Source organism: Callospermophilus lateralis, unplaced genomic scaffold (genome assembly GCF_048772815.1).
Source record: "Callospermophilus lateralis isolate mCalLat2 unplaced genomic scaffold, mCalLat2.hap1 Scaffold_530, whole genome shotgun sequence".
Lineage (NCBI taxonomy): Eukaryota > Metazoa > Chordata > Mammalia > Rodentia > Sciuridae > Callospermophilus > Callospermophilus lateralis.
This window is the reverse complement of record NW_027514463.1, coordinates 958,216-982,833: the sequence shown is the minus strand read 5'-3', so window position 1 is coordinate 982,833 and position 24,618 is coordinate 958,216. Positions and strand designations below refer to the sequence as shown.

Genomic DNA, 24,618 nt, shown 5'->3' with positions numbered 1-24,618 from the left:
GTCATTCCAGACAAGCCCAGATCAGACCCTAATCTTACTATTCTGTTCTCACCTGCCAATAGCCTTCTCACATCCAGCCCAGGACGCAGGACTTCTCTGACCTGTGCCCTTCCTCATCTCAAGACCCCTCACATTCATCTACCTTTACCTGCCAGGTGCAGTTGCCCTTATGCTCTGGTTTGGATCCTTAGGTATACCAAGTCCAAACACCTGGCTAGGGAGGTTTTCCTCACTGCTAGCCTTTTATGAACAAGGACATCCTTTGTTTCTATATTGCAAACATAAAATTCATGATTCCCTGAATACATAAGGGAAATCAGCAGGGAAACACTTGTCCTGCACATTCCAGGTCCAATGATCTTGAACCTCCTAGTTACATGGCCTCTAGAAGTTCAAAGCCCTCTTTCACAAAAACTTACTCTAATTTTCAAAGGGCTGGCTTTTTCCTGATCTCTGAATTTCTCATCCTATATGTGTCTCCTTCACCACATCATTAATATATATATATATATATATATATATATACACTAGTTGTAGTTGGACGCAGTAATTTTATTTTATATATTTATTTTCATGTGGTGCCTAGGATCAAACCCAGGGCCTCATACATGCTAGGCAAATGCTCTACCACTGAGCCACAACCCCAGCCCAACCACATCACTGAAATCCATTAACTCTTAAACTCAGGGATAACAACAAATTGCTTGTTTGTATTTGCTGAACTTTATGGAAGACTGGGGTGGATATGGGGTCCTTGGATGGACCACTGACTCTTGATACAACCTTGCACCACAGTTCTGATTCTCTTCTTCCCCCTCCCTTGCCTCTTGCTAAAAAAGTTCCTCTTCCTGCTTAATGCACTGAAGTTCTGCAATCATTGTTTAAATACGATTTTAAGAGAGGTCACTGTCAGAGGGACTGTCACTGTCCTTTCAGGAGGCATATTCAAATATTTATTCTAAATATAGTCCTCCCTTAAAGGAGTTCTGGGGAACACACTTTCCCCTATTTCACTACCCCTATATGTTATATGGCAATATGTGGAAAACACTTGGAAAAATGCTTGCATCTCACATATACAACTTCCTCAGTGCTGCAGCATAGGGGCAGCTTTTGTTTCAGATTATAAACCCCAGTGTCTATTGAGGGGTTCTGGAGTTTTTCATCCCAGTGTTTCCCCAAACTGGGTACAAATCATTCCTGAAGGACTTCATGTCAAAAGCCAGGCCAAAGGCATATAAGAAGTGCCTCTGGGGGAAGAAGATAAATGGGCAGGAGTATGGTGTCTGGGTTTTCGCATTGGTGGCCCTCTGGCTATGATGTGACAGTCACCTGGGCAAGACTACTACAGCTTGGTTGTATCCCTCTATTGAAGATTTTCTTTGAGGAGATTCTGGAAGACATATCTTTGTTGTCAGGAATTAACATAATTTCAGGGGCCAGAACAGCTGGCTGCCTATGCCCAGGAGTAGAAAGCCCTACCTGGTCTTTCCAGGGACAAGATCTATATTTTATATGATGTCTAGGGCAGGGATCAACACAGAGAATCCAGCCTAAAAGTTCTGAAACATGTTCCCATAGTACACAGAGATGATGACAGAAAACCCTAAATAAGTCAGCCCAGTTGCCAAGTGAAATTTAAAAGAATTATAAACTTAAAAAGCAGAACAGAGCCTACTCTTGAAAAACCAATCCAAACTTTTTAAATGATTGAAAATATCATGAATCCAAGATTCAAAAACCCTGAAAGTGAGTCTGTTAAGAGTACAAAATCCTCTGCTTCCTGCTCATGTGGTGGAAGATCAGGTACCAGGAATATTTGGAGCTTGACAGTCCCTGGGTCAGTGATATACCTGGAGTTTATTCATCTTGTTGGCTAAAGAGCACAATAGTGGGAAAACACTTCTTTTTTTCTTATGATTGAATTTGAATGCAAAAGTTTTAAAACATCCATTGCCCGCTAAAGCACACATAACTGCAATGGACTGTTTGTAATAATGGCCTCAATTACCCTCTCATGCCTAATTCTCTAATCTTTGAATATGATTGACTATTAACATAACCTTTTAATATGATTGAATATGATATCAAGAGATGAAGTCTATTTCCACATCTTTGTCACATGCTTTGGATGTGATAGGAATTAACACTTCCTAGCCTTCCAAGTTACTTCTCAGTAGCTTCCAAGACTAAGCCTCAAGGGACTTTATACACATCTTCCTTTTATTTTGGAGCCTTGCCACCACCATGATAACAAGCCCTTGAGAAGCCTGCTGGAGACTGAGAGACCATGTGGACCTGAGGTGAGTCAAGCCAGTGGTTACAGCTGAGGCCTCAGAGACAGGAAAAACAGGAGAAATCTAAGATAAAGGAAAGCCACCTACCTAACCTGCAGGTTTGCAGATGCTGAGGGAGTAGAACTGAGATCATTCCACATTGCTAACCCACAGAGTCATAGGCTAAATAATAAATGGTCATTTAAAACTCTTAAGTATCTGTGTTCTGTTACATAGCAATGCCTAATTGATACAATGAATGAAAACCATTACAACTCATGCATCTCTAGTGAGTCCATAGTGATGTCATTATGATGATCTATTATGATTTGAACCTTCTGTCTGGGCAATGCTAAATAATACAAATTGCTCTTCAATTATTAATTGAATTATTTAGTTAGGATGATGATTTGAAAGATTCCTCATGAACAATTCTGTGCTTTAGAAAGTTCCAGTGTTTAACTTTCCAAATACATGATCTCTAATATGACTGTTTATAAAACACATGTCCCTGGGCACATGTGGAACCAACTAGTCACATGTGGATTTCCCAGTTGGTTCCATAAGTTAAGGAGATTTAGACTATGATGTAGCTAGTCCAAATTTTTCCTTACCTGCTACACCCTCTGGCCTGCTGGTCGCAACACAGGAAAGCCACCAGCGAAGAGATCTCCCAGGACTGGGGGTGTGTTTCCTCTTCGGGAGTTGGCAGAGCCTCCTCCTTCTTTGTTGCTTGCTTTTGAACCTTCAAAGAGAAGAGCAAGTGGTGAAGATGTGTGAGCAGAGCTGAGCAGTTCCTTCTCACTCTGGGGTTTGACACCGTCTCAGCAGTGTCCCATTGTCCTCTTTCCCTTGCACTCAGCATCTTCCCCAGGTGCCCTCTGCCTTGTTACTCCGCAGACTCATGTGCCTATATATGTCTGCTGCCCTCTCCAGCCCTGTCAAAGAGCTAACCATTTGTGGCCAACCACCCTGAAAGGCGACCAAACAAAGGAACCTGAATTCTACCCATTTGCTGGATGCTGATGGGGAATCAGCAGTACACTGCAAATTAGAAAACCTGAACACAGCAGGTGTAGAGTTGGTCGTATTCGCAGCTTGGCATTGGGAAGACTAAACAAAGAAAACCTATGGATTTGATTTCAGCCCACCATCTTAACTTGCTGTCCACAGGGGGTTGACCAGAACTACAAGCAGGAAGTGACGGTCTGCAATGATTTCTGCTTCAGAATTTTCCTTCCCCTGGGTTCTCAGACACTGGGCCCACCCTATGATTCCCTATAGTCCTTTCTGTAAAACAGGAAGCCTGAAAGCTTGGACATCACTAACTCTAGCCTTTGAGATGTGTGTGATTACCAATTGCAGAACCTGAAAAGATATTCAGCGGAGGCAAAAATCACTGACAGAATGTATTTATAGCCTGAAGCTTTTATGCAGGGAGAAGTTAGGAGACAGTGCCCACTGGTGGCTGAAAGTAGACAGATTATTCTGAGTATTAATATACATTAATTACTGGAGTCATTATGAAGTGAGTGTTCCAAAAAAAATGGATTAATTTGTTAATTGAGCATAGCCAAGTAGACAGTGGGTCTAAATGGAAACTAATTTATATTATAATCAATTTTCAAAACCCTTTTTTAAAAACATGTCTTTGGCTGGGCATGGTACCCCATGCCTGTAATCCCAGCTTCTCAGGAGGCTGAGGCAGGAGGATGGTGTGTTCTAAGCCAGCATCAGCAAAAGTGAGGTACTACACAACTCATTGAGTTTCTGTCTCTAAATAATTAAATACACAATAGGGCTGGAGATGTGGTTTAGTGGTTGAGTGCCCCTGAGTTCAATCCCCAGTACTGCCCCCCTCAAAAAAAGTGTCTTTGTGTGTTATCATATGAGATACAATTATGTTTTTAGGACTAGCTTTAGGACCATCATGCACATCATTGCAAAATATATAAAGACCCAATCTTACATTATTAAATAATTCAATCTTCCATAATCTGAACACTACCCCACCATAGAAAAAAGAGCAGGTATTATTATCTCCTTCATTTTGCAGATGAGCTAACTGAGCCTCAAAGAAGTTCCCTGGGGCTTGGAGTGTATAAGGGTGTAGTCCAGTGGCAGAGCCTGTGTTTCATTCCTAGTACCAAAACAAAAACAAACAACAACAACAACAACAACAACAAAACAAGAGGCCCCTTGATTTGCCTGGTGGCAGAAGCAGAATTCAACATGAGTTATCTGACCTGCACACAGGCTCCTATTATGTTCTGGAAGACAGAAGGCTGCAGTCACATGATCCTGTGAGATAGAATTTTGAATACATCTTTTTCCTTGTGAAAAACAAAAACTCCTTTTTTTTTTTTTTAAATTTGAGAGCTTTATTGTCTCTAGTTAAGTTTGAGGACTATGTTGGCACAGGGTAAGGAATCTTTATTTACCCCATGATGGACACACAAAATATGGTACATCCATAAGATGAAACTGTGTGAGAGGGCTGAAGTACTGACACATACTGTATTATGGATGGAGCTTGAAAATGCTGGCCTGAGAGAAGCCAGTCACCAAAAGGCCACAGAGGACATGATTCTATTCCTATGAAATAACTTGAATAAGTACATCCCTAGAGACAGAAAGTAGGCTGGTGGCTGCCAGGGGCTGGGCTGGGAGGAATGGAGTGACTGTTAATGAGTGTGGGATTTTCTTTTTGGGGTAATAAAAATGTTCTGGAACTAGATAGAGGGAATGGTTCCAACAACATTGTGGATATAGTAAATGCCGCTGAAGGTTTTAAAATGGTAAAAATGGTAAATTGTGTTATATGTGTTTTATACAATGAATAAAAATGTCAACCTACCATGGAGTTGTTTTTGTTTTGTTTTGCTTTTTAACTTTTAGCCTTCGAAAAGTGATGGAAGATACACTCTAAACCATCTCTGACTCTCTTACCAAGATTTCTGCCTGTCCACTGAGCAGGTCTGAGATGGCCTGGTGTGTCTTGCGTCACAAATGCAACCCAGCCAGGGGACTGTGGCTGTGCCCTGCCCTTGCCCCTGCCCTGAGCTTGCAGTAGGCCTGATTGAACTGCTTGCTTACTCTAAATTTGTGGGGCACTGCGGTCATTGATCTGTGTGCCTTTTCGCATGCGAGTTCCTTGCTGGATATCGGCCAATAGGACACTCCAACCTTTCGGATCTGGCTTCCTCAAGCCTGAAGTGTCAGTGCTGATCTGTAAAAGAAGAAGAGGTTTGACTATAATTGCATTTAACATTCACAGAGGAGCAGAAGAGCCTGACTCTGGGAGCTCTCCTACTTCCATACCCCCTCCCCAAAGCTGACCTCATCCAGGCAGTTACCTGCAGCTATCACTGGAGACTGCCTCAGTCCTGATCACACCTCTCTTCCTGAAGCCTAGAATGGACTCTTTCTTTTAGAGGCCTCAAGCCAAGTGCCCATTTTGTGCATAAAGTCCTGGAGGCCTCAAGGAGCCCTCAATCATAGCCCCTTTCCCCCCTTCCTGGTAAGCTGCACCCACACACTTAGGCTTCCATCTGTGCGTCCCTAATTCCTGCTTCCAGGTTCTGAATGATCACTCTGCCTGGTGTCCCTAGGTTACCCCTGGACCAAATCTTAGACTGTCCCTACCTTGTGGATGAGAGATACTCCTGCTCCATTTGACTCTAGACTACTCTGAGCAGTACTGAGGTGTTGCTCAGTCCTTTGGTGGTCACATCCTTCCAATGTTAGGGCCCAGGTGGCCCATCATGGGCCTGTTATGTCTCTTAACTGAAGCCAATTTGGACTCTGAGAGCCGGTTTTGAGGGAAGTGATAGCAATCTTTATGTGATTTTTGGAGCAGAGAGAAGAACCGTGGGGTTCCACAGAAATTGGGGTCCAGAAGGTTCAGAGAAAGGTGGGGCAGTGCTATAGTGGCTGAGTGACTGCTAGCTCTTTGCCTGGATGTGTAACATCAGTCTTCATGAATCCTTGTGAGTTTCAAGAGACCTTGTCCTCCCCTTCACAGAGGAAGAAACTGAGTCTATGAAATCATCTCTTGGAGGTCACAGGACTGGGATTCAACTCTAAATGGGCTGAATTCTGAAGGCCACATACTTTTTACTTTGCAGCACTAGTGATCAAGGTCACATGCCATTTTGAGTTTATGTGTCCTAGAGACTGCTGAAATGCTTCATAAGTATCTTAGCAAGAACAACTTTGTCCTAATTCTGCAAGTAGTACTGAGATCCAACTACTTTCCTTCCAGATAAAAGGTGTGGGAGGTTGGCAAAAGGGGAGGGAGAGGCTGCACTGGGAGACACAGCCATGGAGATTCGCTGCACTTAGGATGTTAATGCCATGAGACTTTAGAGACCATTAAACACTTTTCAAGGCAAGAAATACTTCCTAGTCCCTACTGAAGAAAAGACTATGTTTCTTTGGGTTTCAGTTTAAATATTATCATTTTGGAGTCTTTTCTGCTCCCAAATTTAAATAAGATCATGAACTCTTCTGTCTTAGAGTGTTATATTTCATTTTCTTCTGTCATATTTATCAGGGCATACAAGTTTATAGTTATCTTTCTATTGTTCTGGCTATGAGTTTTATGTTCATTAACCCCAAGGACTCTCTATTAGTATATCCTCAAAGAGTAGAACAGCACCTGGCCTCAGGTAGGTTCAATAACTATTTTCTGTGCAGATGAATGAATAGAGGCCTGAACTACACTTAGGAGGTGTAAGACATTGTCCTTGCTCTAAAGGGCATGCACATGTGCCAGGGTCATGGACACACAGGGAGTTTAGCCAACCTATTACACAATAAAGCACCCATTGAGTCCCATAGAGAGGAAGACCACAGAGGGTTCAGATATGGCCACATGTATGAGCCCAGCAGTCTTCAGGGAAGATGTGAGATCTAGGAGGGCCCCTGACATGTACGTGGAATTTATAAATCCTTGCTATCACTATTTTCTCTTCAACAAAGGGCAAAGCAGTCTTGCTGACTAGAAACTCAGGGGCCCTGGTAGTGTCTCAGACTAGAAGTGAAGGCCACTGTGGTTTGGGCTTAAATATGCTGAGTCGGTATTTTCACTGGCTGAGTAAGCTCAGGTTATGAATCTTATGCTGGCTTTGACAGGTATGAGCTTCACTGTCTGGATCTTATTTTCTACAAACATGATTTTTGAGATGGGCTTATAAATGATGGTCATTAAGGCACCTGTGAGCAAGTGGCCCAACCCTAATTGGTTGGCTAGATTTAGATATACACATAGATATGTATACTATGAATATCTAACTGCACACAGACAGCAGGATATTTCCCATAATACATGTTCTAAAAATATCCTCTAAAACCATTGATGTCAGAAGTCATTTTGCACTGCAAAGTTTAAGATTTTTAAACTCTTCTTTCATTTTATTTATAAGTAAGGGATCAAGTAAGGGATCAACAGAAATACTAAAACCCTTGCCAAGAGGGTATTAATTTTTTTTTGGTGTAAATTTGGTATTACAATCTTATGTGTATTATGGTCAGGGACACAGGAGAGGAAGTGCTTCATCAATTTCTTCCTGGGCACAAGATAAACAGCAGTGAGTTATAATGATATTCATGGCCTAACTCAGGTCAGGGTTTATAAGGCACATTTTTCCATTTAAAGAAGCACCTGGAATACAGAGAAAACCCTACCTGTCACTACCACTGGGAGAGGGGTCCCCTCATCCAACTCACCCTCAATTTCCTATTTATTACCACAATGCACCCCACTTCCTGACCTTGCCTATCCCAGGTGTTGCAGGTTAGGGCTGTGAATTACGCTGAGTTGTACCTACTTAGCACATGCATCAATAAATCCCTGATGATGCTATATGACCGATTTGTTAATAAATATGTTCTACATTGTGACAGGAAATGAGGGTCAGGACACCAAGAACTGGCAGCAACACTTTATTAGTAGCACCAGAGCCCAGAGGGATAATTCCCAAAGTCTGAGCCCTGAGTGCAGCATGGTTTTTAATCTGGTATATAAGCAAGTTTGGTTTCCTTTTTTTTAATGTGGTGCTGGGGATTAAACCCAGGGCTTCACACATTCTAGACAATGAGCTACAACCTCAGCCCCTTATAAGCAAGTTTGGGGTACATGAAGGCAAGGGAGTTGGTGCAATTCTATTGGAGGGTGCAGTCTACATTTTGAATATGGGTGCAAGCTTGTCAACAGGCTAGGGACTCTTAGCTCATACACTTAGGGACTTTTACTGCACTAAGGGGATTGTTCTGTCCCTGTTGCTTTGTTTCCTGCTTCTGCTGCTGTGGTTTTCTGTGACAGGTACCTGCTAGCCGCTGCAAGCTTCTATGGTTAAATGACACTATGTAGAGCTGGGTAAGCGTGCAAACCACAGCCTGGCAGCTCTTAAACTGCTAAAGTCACCATTTTGCTCCACCACAACATCAGCAGAAGCACATGGCAAGTCACATTACATTTACACCATCAGTTCAGATCTGCCCTAAATTTAACATTCCTTCTCCTTCACTTCTAGTTTTTTCCTGTTGCAGTGTCTGCTTTGGTGATTGTCCTCTAGAGGGCTCCCCCTCACCTGGTATCCTTCCACCCTCTCCTCTCCAGTGAGGCACAGAAGAATTATGAACTGCATAACTAAGGCGTCCATATATATCTGGACTTTATAGGTTTTCTACAAGAGGATGACTTCATTCTCACATTGAAGATCATTGTACCCAATGAGATATGTTCTTACTCCATCCTTAATATTTATACATAATTTCCTTTTCAAAAAAATCTTCTACAACTGTAAGAATTCTTGTTACTGTGGTTACAGGATGCAGTAACAGGAGGGAAGGTTCCTGGCTGTTTTATTCTCTGCAAATCCTGATCACTGGTAACTATACTAAAAATATCATAAAGGGAAAGAAAGCCACGCCTGGACACTTTTCCCACTGCAACAATTTACACCAAAAAACAAAAACAAGCCATCATTTCAAAGATAACTAATGTTAACAACATTATTGAGTATGAAGATCGACTGGTTCCACAGGAAGCTTTGGTTCACTCAGTTTCCCTACAACAAGTTTCAAAAGAAATAGCCCAGGATCTGAAAAGATGCAAAATATGCACATTAGCTCATCCCCTTCGGTGTAAAGATGGAAAACCTGAAGTGAACCAGTAAGAAGATTAAACTCGAATGACAGCACTAACAGAGCCAAGGGTCGGATGAAATTGGCAAGGGGCCTTTCTTCTTATCTTGATAAGTTATAAGGTCTTTGCATTTATAAGGGCTTGTCATTCCAACAAATGAGTCAGCCATGATACTGTTTGAAATGCACGTCCCCTATTATTTGCCACCTTGCCACCATATGCCATTCCTGCATCTGTCTGATCCTGGTTTTTGTGTCAAATGCTAATAATAATCTAGCCAGCTGATCCAAATCAAGCAGGTTATTGCTCTCAAAGATGATCTAAACCCAGTCAGCCTAACACGGTTTCAGTCTCGCAGTCTCCATGGTGGCTGTTAAACTAATAGCAGTGCCCGGTTTCCAGGCACATGGCCTGCTCATCAACCAGCCCTCAGCCTACCCCTTCTCACACTTGACACAGACCTGTGTCAGCAGCCAGGGCACTTGCAATTCATTCCCAAGTCTAAATCACAAGAACATGCCAGAATGGCGGAGTCTCCTGCCTGCTGCTACCGTCTTTATGTAGAACACAGGGAACCCAGGATCCAGAATAGAGATTGAAATATTTTCAGAAAAAAAATGAACTCTCTTGTGTTGGACCTGACAGAATGTTCCCTATGTTCCAAATGTGCAGAAACCAAGCTGTTTAAGAATGAGGCATATTGGGATTTGACAGTTCTGTGTCTCATTTTTAGAACTTCAAATTGCAATTCAAATCCATGAACAAAAAGATTGAACCCTTTAACCTCCTTTTCTAAAGCCTAATGTCTTAAACCAAAGTGTCTACAGGCCCGTGAGTAGAGCTACCTCATGCTGTGTTGCTTCTCTTATCTGTAGGTAAAGCAGAATTAGGAGCTTTTCACTGGGGCTGCAGGCTGTAGGTGAGTCTGATCTTGTTCTTTACACCCATAAAAAAAGCCCACCCATTATGTTTATCTCAACCTCTGGCACAACTTGGATTGTTACGTGTGGCACAACCTCCTTGCTATCTCGTTCCCAGGAGCCAGCCCATTCCAAACTCCAGTTCTTTTTTCATGAGTGATTTCTCTGGGTCTGGCCCCTCTTCTCCATCCCCGTGATGCTGCCTTAAGGAAGCCCACCAATTCCTCTGCAGTCCACCACGTGCTCTTCCTGCCTCTTGTCTTGCCCTCCTCCACAGCAGCCAGAGTGATCCTTTTAAGGGTCATATCATTTATTGTGTCACTCTTTGCTGGCTCCCCACTGCTCTGAGGAACTCATTCAAATCCCCTCTGCTGCATAGGCCTTTTGTCCCACACTTTCCATTTTACACTGGAGTTCACCTTCAGAACTTGGCTTGAACAAGCTGTGATCTTTGCTCTTTTCACACTTTTCTCTTGGCAGTCTTCCAAGGAATTGGTGGATCCAAGAAGGCCAGGTAAGAGCCCTGTCTATGCTCTGGGAGGAACTCTTGCCCCCAGCAGAGCATCTGCTCTCTGGGTCATGTCACTCCACTCATGCCCTGCAATGGCTTTCCACCTCACTCAGAATAGCACAAGCAAAGTCCTCCTTAACATCACTGGCTGGACTTGACCCCCATTTCCTCTTGCTACCCTGTGTGTACCTATGAATGATAGCATTTTTAAACTAGTGTTATAAAATAGTGTTATAAAGAATTTGACGATCCTTTTCTAGATACAAACTACACTTATGGTGATAAATTTAATCACTAATTTTTAGCAATTTAAATTCCAATATGAGTTCAAGGTTCCTTCAATAGGGAATAATTAGAAAAGTAGGAGAATAAATGTCAGGGATGAGAAGAGTAGAAATGAAGGAGTGTGGAAAGAGAGGGATTTGAGATGTATATACAAGGCCAGCAAGGTCAGGTTTAGAGGCAGGGATTAGAGCTTCAACTTTCGCAGAGCTATAGATTCAGAAAGGCAATGAACATATAGGTGTGGGTTGGATACCAGACAAAAACACATCTTTAAATTCATGTGGTGTTTGTTAGTTTTAAATGATAAAATGAATTTATAAATAGTTCATGGAGACTTTTGGAGAGAGGGGACTTGAATGATGGTTAATAGAAATCAGGAGAAAACTACTTAGTTATTGATGTAACCCAATAATATTTAAGATATGAGTGTTGACTGGGCCAGGGGCCATAGGGGTTGGACTGCCAGGATCTTGTTCTCAGAGAGTATATGTACATGTGTGTGTACAAATGTGTATGTGTGCTATTCCATATGTGTGTGTTTATATGGTATATAGACATATACACATTTATACATATATATATGTTTGTGTGTGTGTGTGTTTTATAATTTATTTTCTAGATCCAAGCTTCTTAGCTGGCCTCTAAAACTAGAATCTCAATCCACCTTTGAGATTACCTTTAGAGGGTCATCTTTAAAGCACTAATCACCTGATTTCCCTTCACAAAATGCCCTTGTGGCACTCCACTCTTAACTGAAAGGAGGAATCCAGTCATACTGCCCCAGGTAGCCTTCCCAGGCTGTGATAGGCCTCCATTCTAGATTGTTCCAGTGTTTCTTGTTTCCTGCTTTGCAGCCTGTGCTCAGGCTCCTGTCTCTTCTGGGAATGCCCTCACAAAAGTCCTGCAATATTTCACAAACCTTTTACCTCCCTTGTAAGCTACACAGCAAGAACAGTTTACAAAGACTTTTTTTTAACTTCCTCAATTAGACATTTCCTACTGCCAAAGCACATGATCTGTAACTTTCTATGACACTATTTATATCTTGTCCAATATTACAGCCTTTACATATATTTGTCTCTTTTTTTTGAGAGTAGGATCTAAGCCACTTTCTATTACGAAGGAAGACAGATTTTCTTTTCTTTTCTTTTAACTACATACATAAGCAATCTATCTGTATTTGTTAACTTGAATTCCATGTAGACCTTAACCCTGGATCTTTGGCTCTGACAACCAACGGCTCCCACACAACATGCAGGTGTGGGAGGAGAATCTACTGTCCTGGGAGGGCATCTCACAGCCCAGGTTCTTCCAGAGGGTCCTCTCACTTTCTATTCCTTGGCCACTCTATCCCTGCAAGTGAGAATTCAATTTGTCATCACTCTCGTTTTCAATGGTGGCAATGTTCCCAGGTTTTTAAGTCTAAATTTTAAATTATGAGTAAAATTTGGTTTAAAAAAAACCCATACTGGACCTGCAAAGAACAACCTCATTAATTCAAAAATTAAAAAATAGATTAAAAAAAAAGCCTGAGGCTAGGAGTCAAGGTACAATATGAGGAAGAGATAATAAATAATTCATAGTTTGAACAGTATCTCAATAACTGGTGAGGTTTCTTTTATATTTTCTTTTTACTTTAGACAAAAAGTGCTACCCCCCTCCACAAAAAAAAGAGAAAGAAAAAAGAAAAAGAAAGAAAGAAACGTGCCCAACTCCCAGCTGATTAATTTGCAAATTAATGAAATAACACCACTGTCCTTAATTCCAGCTGATGGCACCAGCATTCCCATTTTTGCTAAATGCCTTCCTCATTCATCCAAGTTTGAACCCTCAAAGATACCTATGGCTCTGTCCCCTCTTTCATTTGAAGTAAAAAAGCTTTTGGGAGGACCCATCTCCTCCTCTACTTTAGTATGCATACAGAGGTAGTTTTGGAGTCTGAGGAAGGGAATTAACAAGGGTCTGTGTTATGAATTGGGTGTGAGGAGTACCCCAAAAGCTCATGTGTGAGAAAGTGCAAGAGGTTTAGAGGAGAAATGCTTGGGTTACGAGAGCCTTAAATTAATGAATTAATGCCATGATGAGATTGACTGAGTGGAAACTGAAAGAGGGTAGGGTGTGGCTAGAGGAGGTAGATCACTGGGGACCTGGCTTTGGGGTATATATTTTGTATCTGGCAAGTGGAGTGTCTCTCTGCTTTCTAATCATCACATGAGCCACTTCCCTTCACCACACTCTTCCACCATGATGTCCCTGCCTCACCTGGAGCCCTGAGGAATGGAATCTGTTGTCTATAGACTGAGACCTCTGAAACTGTAAGCCCCCAAATAAACTTTCCCTCCTCTATAGTTCTCTGGTGGGGTCCTTTAGTCACAGCAACGAGAAAGCTGACTAAACAGGCTGCAACATGCAATGAGGTGACAATAACAACATCACAATAACAAAAAGTAATGGGAAGGCATTTATATGTGCCAGGCCTTGTCTCAAGTAACCTGAGAGAATTAACTCATTACAAGGGCCCTTGAGCAACCCTTGGATGTAGGTCCTGGTTATGAGGATTCTGTCCACTTGACAGATGAGGCACAGAGGTGAAGCAGACCACCTACTGCCAGGAAGTGTAGAGCTGAGAGGTAATCCCAGGTCAGTCTGGCACTCATAACCACTAAGCTGCAAGCCTCTTCCATAATGTCATCACCCAGGAAATGCAGGGCAGGCCTGCAGCTGGGGGTGGGGGTGGGGTGGGGGAAAACTGCCCTCTGGCCTAGAACCAGGATAGATGCTGCTTCACAAGGAACCAGAGCAGGAAGGAGCAGGCAGGGAAAGGGCATCAGAGAAGGAAAAGGAAGGGCTGTGGGGTGTGCATGCATGTGTGTGTGTGTGTGTGTGTGTGTGTGTGTAAGACAAAAGCTTTCAGAAAAGGCTAGTACTATAGAAGCTAAGTGCTAGGCCTCTGCCAGGACCAGAAAGGATGGCCAAGGTGGAAGAAGAAGAACCGGTTAGTGCATTAAATGTGAGCCAGCAACTGCCTTGGCAAGGGAGGACCAGGGGCATTTCTAGTGGAAACTGCACAGAGTAACCCTACGCTGTGTGGCTGATATCTCAACTGTAAACTACTTGTTCCTGAAACTCCCTTGTCAGGTAACACAGAACCTCTTATGCACCAATCTTACTGCTCCACCTCTTTCTTTCCAGAGTTGAGTCCTAGTTCTCCTTTCATGCCTCTCTACTGACTGAAGGTAAAATGCAGGGTTTTCAGCTAATGGCTTCCTTATGTTGATTCTGAAATAATAGGGATTATGAACACAGCCCACATATAAAAGGAGACAAAAGCAACAAAAATAGCTATGGGAGAAATTTCAAAATTTATGGCAAGTGTGAGATGTTTTCAGAGTATTGCCAGTTACGGATGATAATGTAAGTGGATTTAGACTTCTTTTTCTCACTGTCATTTTTCTAGGCCTTTTGCATGGAGAATTCAATAGGAGTTTCTGAGTCTGGGCTTGGATTGGATCCTAGAAAAACAATGATCTGCAGCTTTGCCTAAGAAGAGCACCCATGGGATTCTCATCCATTTCAAAGTCTGCTTCCAGACCTCTCTGGGCTGGTCCCCTGGAGCAGCAGATCTGGGATGCCTGACATACGTGCTTCAAAATTCTGTCATCACCCTTAGCTCTCCAGTTCTGGACACGGCTGATGAAGAATGGAGGGTTTTCCCACCTAGAAACTCAATACAATCTCCTTCAAAATACCAATGACATTCTTCACAAAACTAGAAAAAAAAAACAGTTCTAAAATTCATTTGAAAGAATAAAGGACCCAGAATAGCCAAAGCAATTCTCAGTCCAAAAAGCAATGCTGGACGCATGACAAAACCTGACTTCAAATTATACTACAGAACTATAGTAAGAAAAAACTGCATAAAACAGACACATGGACCAGTGGTTCAGAATAGAAGACACAGAGACAAACCCACACACATCTACAGTCCTCTGATCATTGACAAAGTTGCCAAAAACACACACTGGAAAAAAGACAGCCTATTGAACAACTGTTGGTGCTGGGAAAACTAGTTATCTATATGTGGAAAAATGAAACTAGACCCTTATCTCTTACCCTGCACAAATATCAACTCAAAATTGATCAAAGACTGAGGAATTAGACCAGAAACTATGCAACTCCTAGGAAAAAACATAGGGTCAACACTCCAGCATATAGGCACAGGCAGTGACTTTCTTTGTAGGATACCTAAAGCTCAGAAAATAATGACAAGAGTTAATTAATAGAATGGCATATAATTAAAAAGCTTCTGTTCAGCAAAGGAAACAATTAGGAATGTGAAGAGATAAACCATAGGATGGAGAAAATATTTGCTAGCTATTTTTTTTTCTGACAGAAGATTAATATCCAGAGTATATAAAGAACTAAAAAAACACCCAAAACAACCCTTCAATTAATAACTGGGTTAATGAATTAAACAGACACATCTCAAAAGAAGAAATACAGATGGTCAACAAATATGTGAAAAAATGTTCAGCATCATTAGCATTTAGGGAAATGTAAAATTGAAACTACAGTGACATTTCATCTTACATCAGTCAGAATGGCTGTCATTGAGAATACAAATAATAATAAATACTGGAGAAAAAGAAACTTTTATATCGTTGGTGGATTTGCAAATTAGTACAACCACTATGGAAATCAGTGTGGAGGTTCCTCAAAAGACTAGGCACAGAACTACCACATGACCCAGCTATTTTCCTTGGTATTTATTCTAAAAATTTAAAGTCATTGTAATATAGTGATACATGCAAACCATGTTTATAGTGGCGTAATTCACAATAGCCAAACTGTGGGATGTGACGAGGTGTCCACTAATGAATAAATGGATAAAGAAAACGTGGTATACAGACACAATAGAATTTTATTTAGGCATGAAAAAGAATAAAATTATGTTATTGTTATTTATAGGAAAATGGATGGAACTTGAGAACATTATATTAAAGGTCAAGGTTGTATGTTTTCTCTCATATGTGGAAGGCAGAGTGGAATAAAGAAAAGAAAGGTGACAGGGGATTCAGTTGAAGAAAGAGACCAGGGATGGGAAAATGGGAGACAGGGATAAGTGCTGGGAAGTGATATTGGCCAAATTATATTGTTATATTGTGTGCACGTACGAATATGTAACAACAAATCCCACCATCATGTACAACTATAATGCACCAGTAAAAATATGTGGAAAGACAAGGAAAAAAAAAAAGAATGGAGGCTTGCCTTCCTTTCCTATCTGGCCCCAAACCATCCTTTTGTTTTCAGGAGATCCTCCACACCCCTTCAGGTGTCTCTGTGATCCACGCCCTTGCCCTTGACTTCCTCAGTTCTTCCTGAGCCACTGCTTTTGTTGCTGTCTGGGCTGCCAACAACATATTTGCTGGACGGTAGTTAAGCAGGCAGTGTTGTTGTATAGGGGAAGAGCAGAGCCCAGGTCCCTTATTACTATTCTAGCTGAGTTTTCACTTAAGGAAGCAACTGTTTGCCAGTGGCCAAGTGTTCTTGGTAGATTAAGAACTCTTTCTATGGCTGGTGCCACGGTGCATGCCCGTAATCCCAGCAACTCAGGAGGCTGTGGCAACTGGTTCACAAGTTCAAAGCCAGCCTCAGGAATTCAATGAGACCCAAGGCAATTTAGTGAGACCCTATCTCAAAATAAAAAATAAAAAGGGCTGGGGATATGGCTCAGTAGTTAAGCGCCCCTGATTTTAATCACCAGTACCAAAAGGAGCTAACAAACAAAAACAACCTTTTCCATCAGTTTTCCATGAGTAAACACAGTCCTTCTTTGCATTGAAAATGTGGGCTCTGGAGTCCCACCATCTTGAATGGGATCCTGGATCTACTATTTATTAGTAGCATAATTTAAGGTAAGTTACCTGACCTCTGGAGGCCTCCATTTTTCTCATCTGTAAAATTGGAAAGAGAATAACAACAGCCACATAAACTGTGGTAAGAAATAAATGAGATAATCTATATATTGAGTTTAAAACAGTGCTTTGCACCTAGTAATTAATAAATGTGTGCTATTAATACCAGCTCTCTCTAATAGTTTCTGACGCACTTCCACCTTTTTCTGTTTTAAAGCTCATATTCCCTGGAATAAAGACAGGGATTTAAAAAAAGAAAAAAGAAATCACTGGATGACAGCTGTGTCACAGGCCTAGGAAACAGCCAGTTCAGATTGGGAAAAAATGGAATAGATTCCAAGCAAGAGACTGTGGATAAAAGATGGATGATATTAGGTATCAAAGGAAAAAAGACTGTCTCCTTTCCTTTCCTCTTCACCCCTATTGAAAACAAAGAGAATCTGTGATTCCATTGAAAAGAGGAAGCTGCCCAGGAAAAGTTTCATATGAATAATATTTTTACTTCGTAATCCTGAAAATATTGTTTTTCAGGAATGTTCAACTTTTATAGACAAAGCAAGAAATACTAAACTATGATAGAAGACACATGTTATTATCCTTAATTATAAAGAAGTTGATGGATCTGGGAATATTTAGAAAAAACAATAGACTACAACTAAGTGGGGTTTATTCTGGGAATGCATATAGGAATATCTGGTTCCACAAAGGACAATCAAAAATCTCATTGATTGCATTAACCAATGCAAAAAAAGCATCTGATGAAATTCAACATCCGTTCATAATTAAAAACTCTTACTGAACAAGAAATGGAGGGGAACTTGATCATCCTGATAGAGGGCATTGTCAAAAACACTATAACATCATACTTGAAGGAAGAATATTTTCCTCTTAAAACTAGGAACAAAGCAAGAATGTTCCCTCTCATCAATTTTATTTGACATCATATTGTAAATCCTAGTAAGTGAAATAAGATAATACAAAGAAATAAACAGCATGCAGATTGAAAAGGAAGATATCAACACTGTTTGTGGGCTGGGGTTTTGGCTCAGTGGTAGGGCACTTGCCTCGCATGAGCCAGGCCCTGGATTCGATCCCCAGCATTTCATAAATAAAATAAACAAAATTGAGGTATATGTCCATTTACAGCTAATATATATATATTTAAATAAAAAGCTGCATCAGGGAGCATGGTTTTCTATTTAGGAAACTTCTAGCGAGTTAGTAAGGTCAGAATAGATATAAAGTCAACTAAAAAAATCCATCATATTTCTATATACTAGCAATAAATAACTGGAAATCAAAAAAAAATTTTAAAAGCCCAGACATGGATTTTTAAAACCACAGAATGTCAATGAAAGGAAGAATTTTTAAATATGGTAAAGATGCTAATTCTCCCCAGGTTTATCTATAAATTCAATGCAATTCAATTCAAAATCCCAGATTTTAAAATAGACATAGGTGAATTGATTTTAAAATGTATATGGAAAAGCAAAAAAAAAAAAAAAAAAGAAGAAGAGTGAAGCTGGAGGACATGGATACCTCATTTTAGGATTAACTATAAACTACAGTAATCAAGATGGTCTGATGCTGTCCAGGGGACACACACACATATCAATGGGATGGATGGATGGATTAGAGAGTTCAGAAATAGGGCCACCTGAGTGTGGTTAATGAATTTTTGAGAAAAATGTGAAGTAGTTTCATGAAAAAAGGATAGACTTTAGAATAAATTTTGGAACAACTGGACACTTGTATGCAAAAAGGTATGAGCCTAAGCCTCATACCTTGTAGAAATTACCCTTGAATGGATCATGATTGATCCACAAGAGGATCATAAAATGTAAAATTGTAGTATTTTTAAGAAGAAAACAAAGGAGAATTCTTTGTGATTTGGAGTTGAACAAAGAGTTCTTAGATAAGACACAAAAACCACATCCAATCAAAAAAAAATTACAAAGTTAGACTCCATAAAACACTTAAATTGTTGTTTTGGGAAAAATTGTTAACAGGATGAAAAGTAAGTTACAGACAAGAAGAAAAAAATTTTGTGCAATAAAGGACTTATATTTAGAATATATAAAGAACTCTCAAAACTCAACAATAAGAAAACAAAAACCCCAGTTAACATAAAGGACAAAAGACTTAAACAGATATTTCACCAAAAAGAATATACACAAGGTAGATAAGAACAGAAGTTACAGACAAGAAGAAAAAAATTTTGTGCAATAAAGGACTTATATTTAGAATATATAAAGAACTCTCAAAACTCAACAATAAGAAAACAAAAACCCCAGTTAACATAAAGGACAAAAGACTTAAACAGATATTTCACCAAAAAGAATATACACAAGGTAGATAAGAACAGGAATAGATGTTTGCTATCATTAGTCAGTAGAGAAATGCAGATTAAATCATGATGGGAGACTACTACACACCTGTACAATGGCTAACCTGCAAAAACCAAACCAACAAGCCAAAACAACAAAGAAACAGAAAAGTACCTACAATATCACATAATGAAAACAACAGAACACAACTGGAACCCTCACACTTCGTTTGTGGGACTGTGAAGCACCACAGTTTGACATTTTTTTATAAAGTCAGACATACACTTAACATATGACCCAGTAATCTCACAGCTAGGTATTTACCCTGGAAAAACAAAGTCTTAGGTTCATTCAAAATCCTATACACAAATATTTATAGCAGCTTTATTCATAATCACCAAAACCTGGAAGTTACCTGAATAAATTGAGCCAGTGAATGGATTAACAAACTGTGGACAATGCCCAGCATTGGAATACTCATGAGAAAATAAAAAGGAAGACAAGTGGCCACCAGGGATTACAGATGGAAGAAGGGTGTGACTTCAAAGGGGTGGCACCAGAGAGCTTTGGGGTTGATGGATCTATACTGTATTCTTACAGTGCACAAATCCATGCATACGTTATAATTCACAGACCCATCACCCTCCCCGAGAATAAAAGTCAATCTTACAATATGAAAATTTGAAAAATGAAAACAAAATTTAAAATACTAAAAAAATTTGGCAAATGAAAGACAGAAAAGAGATGGAGCAAAGAGTAGGGGCACTGGTGACCCCGTTTCATATAAGAGAGGGTCAGAGCACACTGTCAAATGCTGACCACAACCAATGGAGGCTCAAGTGTATTATTTAAAGATCAAAGGCAACCACAAAAGGAAGTCAAAATAGCACAGTAAGAACCAAAAGTAAGGAGGAAGACAGGGAGGAGAAGGTGAGAGGTGATATAAGGGAGTTCAATCCCCATCTCTTATAGCAGCAAGTCAATAAATGATGACTCAGTGTGATAAAGAAAGAAATAACAGTGTTGTCATATTATTTAGAGATTAAAATTTAAACTCACCCCTCGCCCTCTTCAAGTTTATCATCTCTTCTATTCCGAAAGCCAAAAAGAGCAAGCACCTAACTCACTCAACCAGGGCTCACCTACAGACTGTTTTCTCCTTCATTACCACTTTGTGCACTACTTCATTTTTTAAACCATGGCATTTATTTGCCATTCCCACTGGGCCACTCACTAAGTTCTAATCTCCATTCATTTGCAGAACAGTAAAAATATATCTCAGGCCAACAAATGGTCAGGTTCTTCCCATCCCAAGTGACCATGCTTATCGTGTCCCAGGGTCAGGGAGATCCATTATCCAAACATTTCAACATCCAAAACAACAATGCCTCTTATTTTCTTAAGGACAAGGACAGTCTCTCCTGAGGTTTCATCTTGAATTCAAACTCAGTTGTCTAAAGGCCTAGTCTGTGTGCACATGGGGCCTTCATGGAATAGGTTAATGGACAGGAGTTACCACTGGCCAAGAAGCTAATATGAACAGGCTCTGGGAAGAATAAGTCTCCTGGGATTATGTCCCTCAGGGCTGCTGTAGGGTGCCAGGATGACATCTTGTTCCCATCCTGCAACTACCAGACCCTTCAATCACTACATGGCACAATTATTGCAAAACACCTAGATAAATCTTTCATGAATGTCATCAGTCCCTCCTCTGGTTAAGAATGTACAATATCTCTGTCTGGCTCAAATATACCATCTCCATGAAGTGCTTTCTGAAAACTCACCTGCTGATTCTCCCCAAACAACAGCGACATAGTCCTATAATTGCAAACATTTGCAGCTTACAAATCTTTCTGTATATTTATGATATATGGGTTTCACAGCAGCGTGGAGGGGCAAATGTCAGTTACTTTGTTTTCCACTCCAGAAGCCCAGAGACTGCTGCACACCAGGAATTCAGTATATATTTATTTGACTTTCTGGATTTATTAAGCACAACATTTTGTCCTAAAGTTCTCTATAAAAACAGCCTCAAGTTGTTGTTTTTTAGGATGGAAATATCTATAAAAATACACAACAAATGAACAATATCTAAAATAAGCAAATATATGACAAATAGCAGGTAGCACAAACTTATGCTTATAGGTCAAAACAAAAAAAGAAAGGACAACCTGCAGGAAGGCAGGTTTAAGGTTGAAATACCCCCCATCCTTTTTCCTTATGTATGTTTTTCAAACCTATTTTGCAAAGTTGTATTTATTTTCTTAGAAAAATAGTCGGTACATCCATATGCATAAGGACGAAAGGTCAAATGCAAGTAAATACAGTAAATTAGATAGCTTCATGCAGAATTTGCAAGAAAAGTACAAACTCTCCTCTTCCTCTTAGCATTGCCAAACTGAGGTTACTGCTCTCTGAGCATCTTCTTTGGGCAGAGGCAAGAGAAAGGGCAGCCAGACACTTCTGCACACTACTTTCTGGTTAAGGATTGGAAATACATCAGCAGAATAGAAACACCTGAAGTCTACATCCACCATCTTTGGGCCTCAATGGCATTTATGTAACACAGACAGATCATTTCAGAAGGAGCTGAATTTGCAGCTTCTGGGTTTATGTTTCCAACTGGCTGCTGAACATCTCCAAGAAAATGTCCTTAAACTCAACACTTCCAAAATAAACACATTATCTCCACCACACGACCCACCAAACACACATGTATGTGTGAATGCACACACACGCATGCACACACACACACACATGCACACATTCTTGCCACCTGTTATTTTTCTTGTAATATGGATCTAAGCAATATCCCTCAAGTCAACCACACTCGAAACCAAAAACTCCTTCTATCAATAATTCATCAGTTTTACCTGCTATCAACCCTCTCCAAAACACATCTCCAATTCCTACCGCCCTTTCCAGTCCCACTACAGCTTCTTGTGTTCACACTCTCTCCACTTCTCACCCACACCCCTTAAACCACAGCTCTGATCTCAGTAGGCCACCCTCCAGAGGTGTAGGTAGAAGTGAGAAGGCTGGGAGTCCTGCATTTGAATGTTCTCCTATCCCTGAAATTAAATTTTCATGTTGTTTCTCCAATTTTCTTCTCTAGATCTAGATCAGTCATCCACAGAATTGGGTAAAACTCACTTGGCATAGTGTTTAAGGGCTTCCAGGATCTGATCAGGGCCTAACCGCCCCAACATGCTACATCCCAGCCACACACTCATTCCCTGTGCTGCTCACACACATGGTGCCTCACAGTCAATCCCCTGCACTTCCTCAGTCTAATACAGCCTCCTCTTCCAACTCTGTCTCTTGAAATCACCTGCATCTTCCCAGGCCCGGCTACAGAGGCTCTTTCAGAGACCACAGCAGTAATTCAAGAGTTAGAATTATTTCCTTCTTGGCATCTCCACTCTTATTCTTTTATATTCTTACTTATTTTACGAGTTTAATCCAGTAGAGAAGATGGAGCTGGAATTCCCTGATCCTGAGATGTAGAGAAGACTTGCTCAGAGGCCCTACTGGAAGCTCTCAGGAAGCCCAAATCCTCCAGAGATTTCTGCAAGGTCAAGGAACTTACGTTCCGGGGTTATGTTTGGTTCCAGGTTCCTACTTTCAAACAGTTGTCTTTGTTCTACTCCTTGTGGTCTCACAAACATGGCCTGAGCTGTCAGTGATACTCCCTCACCAAATCAAACACAATGAAACACCTCCCCCGACAAAAAAATCCACATGAAACATAGCAGATTTACTGCTATATGGGTGGAGAAGAGAAAAGCTTTCTATCTCAGGCATCAAAAACAATTTCCCACTGAGTGAGGGGCACCCCTGACCCTCAAATGACCTTTGACCACCATCCCAACACAGAAAAATTTCATCTGGCCCAGCATGCTCTCAGTCACCATCTTCAAACCAGTGTTAGGACTCCTCTCTCTTATTCCCTTCTTCACTATTGTCACCTCTCACGTACATAGAGCCAATTCTTGCCCTTGCCTTAGGAGGTACAGATAAGCTGTCCTTATTATTGCCTGGTCTAGCCAGGTTACAACTGTTCCCTCCTGCAGATTTTATTAAGATATTTCTCCAAAGGCAGCCCCCCCCAAGCTATTCTGTGCAGCTGCAGAGAACATCTATTTCCCATCTTGACATGCATCTGGCTCCCCCACGTAGGCTCCATAAAGTAGAAATGATGTCTCAATCCATCCTTCCAGTACTCAGCACAATGTCTTGTACATATTAAGCCCTTAAAAACTGACTAAAATGAAACTCATTCTTCAATCTGAAAAGTAGAGTGCAAATTAAAAGTAAAAACAAAAATTTTTCCCCCTGAGAATGGCAGGAGTGTGACTCATACAACACACTCTCATCAATGGCACCCCTGATATATTTTTAATAAAATAGGGCTGGTGCAAACCCTCCCTGGAAAACAGAAGCAGCTGTTCAATTGGATCCAGCAATTCTGAAGGAGAGTAGAAGAAAACTGAAGGTCGAGACATCTGCAGTGACTCAGGATGGGGCTTTCACTGTTCTCCATAACCATGGAATGTCTGCATGCCCACTATAGCAGGGAGAGAACTTGGCTTCCTTGGAACATGCCAAACCTCTGAGGAAGTGGATGGTAACAGGGAAAGGGGGCCTATTTTTAGTTCACTCCTCTCCACTGTATTTTTGTCTTGCACCTCCAAAAATTAGACTTGCTGACTGAGGCTGTATGTAACCAGGGTGGCATGCTGATGAAACCATCACTTCCCCAAAGGAGATCTGTCTTCTCTGGCAGTCCTTCCAAAGGCTCTCTGCCTCCTGGATGTCTTGGCGAGCTTAACCCTACCCTGGAAGGAAGAAGGTATAGCCCCGCATGGGCAGAGCATCATTAAAGGCTCTAAAGTCTCAAGACTCTTTATGTATTAGAACATCAGACTCAACATCAACTGCCTTTGATGTGCCAGCTACTATTCTGATCACTAGTATATTTAATTTCAATAACCAAAAATATTTCTACTGGCAGGAAATATGACAGTGTTTTAGAAATGTAAGGCAGTGATTATAGAAAAAGTAACACACACATTTTTTAAAAAAACACATTTTAAAGATCCTAATAATCTTTGATACTTTTGCTGTTCATATGAGTAATAACACCATCAAAAGAATGGTTTTAAAATTGATGAATCTTAAACAAACACAGAATTTACATTTCGATAACAATTCTGATGTTCATAGTGGGG

General features: G+C 40.7%; 1 pseudogene; it reads right to left on the bottom strand.

Moving 5' to 3' along the window:
- Positions 1 to 21,201, bottom strand: part of LOC143389297 (WAS/WASL-interacting protein family member 3-like) — a 39,024-nt pseudogene extending 17,823 nt beyond the window's left edge.
- Between the last annotated feature and the right edge of the window lie 3,417 nt (positions 21,202 to 24,618).